Source organism: Etheostoma spectabile, chromosome 15 (assembly GCF_008692095.1).
Source record: "Etheostoma spectabile isolate EspeVRDwgs_2016 chromosome 15, UIUC_Espe_1.0, whole genome shotgun sequence".
Classification (NCBI taxonomy): domain Eukaryota; kingdom Metazoa; phylum Chordata; class Actinopteri; order Perciformes; family Percidae; genus Etheostoma; species Etheostoma spectabile.
This window is the reverse complement of record NC_045747.1, coordinates 29,534,346-29,535,784: the sequence shown is the minus strand read 5'-3', so window position 1 is coordinate 29,535,784 and position 1,439 is coordinate 29,534,346. Positions and strand designations below refer to the sequence as shown.

At 35.9% G+C, this 1,439-nt stretch overlaps 1 protein-coding gene across 1 annotated transcript in view; it reads right to left on the bottom strand.

Moving 5' to 3' along the window:
- LOC116702727 (chromobox protein homolog 1) overlaps positions 1 to 1,439 on the bottom strand; it is a gene marked incomplete at its 5' end in the record, with an annotated part of 11,995 nt that overhangs the window by 10,319 nt on the left and 237 nt on the right. The gene's annotated exons all lie outside the window — the stretch shown is intronic.

Below are 1,439 nucleotides of genomic sequence, written 5' to 3'. Positions count from 1 at the left end.
TTTTGAACCATACAAGCGATTTACTCACTTTTGGTTAAGTTTAAATCCTGACGTTTTCGGCTTTACGGCGGTCTTTTCCGGGTCTTTCTAGCCTCTACAGGGGATTTTCTATCCAGCCTGGAACTTCAGCCTCTTTGGGCTTTAAATCCATACTGTTATACCAAGATTGGTCCACTTTATATCCATAATTCATCGCGTTTTGGCTCCTTTCTGCCGCTGAATCGTTCGTCTAATCTCTGATCTCCCGCTCGTGTCTGTCCTGTCTATTTTTCAGGAAGTACATGCCCATTATGGAGATAAAGGCACCCCTCTTGTATGGAGCCAGAGGGACAAAAATGCCTATAACTCTATGGAAGGCCAATAATGCCCTATTTAGACACATATTGCTTGTATAACATTGCTGTGGGTGTAATATCAATAAATATGACATTTTATGTTATTATTGGCATAACTAATGTCTGAGAGCAAAACGTCTTGACTTTTTTGGAAAAAAAATGCATGTATTTTGTCAACTGTAGAAGTTATAATGATTATTCTTCACAGTGGACTCCCAGACATATGAGAAGTGTTTAGAGAGGAAAATGGCTTAGGTTTTACTTATATGTCTGTGATATCAATACATATCTGGGAGATTCATTTATTTATTTTTTATCTTTAGGCCCTACAACCATTTTTAACATGCAAGTGACCTCACTGCAACCCAAATATCCATAACCCAGTTTGTCCTAAAAAAAATGATGTTCATATCTTGACTGTAGACACTGGGTTGATGTTTTACAAGCTTTTTTATAAAATAAATCCAGACGGAAATTAAACTGTAAAAATGGCCTCAGGGCCCAGAGGGTTAAAGCCTATTTTATACAGTCTGTTTAAAACTCACAGAAGAAAGTCGTAGCGTTTGTGATGCATTTGGCTTGAAAAATTAAATGAGAACCAAAGTCAAAAAGAGAAAAATCAAATTCATTTAAAAATTAAATCATGAACAGGGGGAAATCGAGATCGCGATTAATCATACAGGCCTAGGCAGGATAATTTATAAGGCCTCCTACATTGTGTGTCTGCCCTATTTCTGATACCGTGGCGGCAGACATTTTGCAATGGCGGACAACCACCACAAATTCAACAAAGGAAATGGCTTTAACAGCAATTTACTGGTGAAATAAGTTGTTATGAATATGTTAGTATTACATTTTATAAAATCATTTAAAAAAATTGTATAAATAAATTCCCCCCTTTTTTATACTGATCCGATAAATGGATCCAATCTGTGACTAAAAATTGTGATCCAAACCAAACCGTAAGTTTGGTGATCCATTGCACCCCTACTATTTTGCATGTTTGTGTACGCATGTGTATATTGCAATGTTGAGAGTTTTATATATATATAGAAAAATCCCAAAATACATTTGTGAAACCCTCTGTGTGCATTCATTAATATT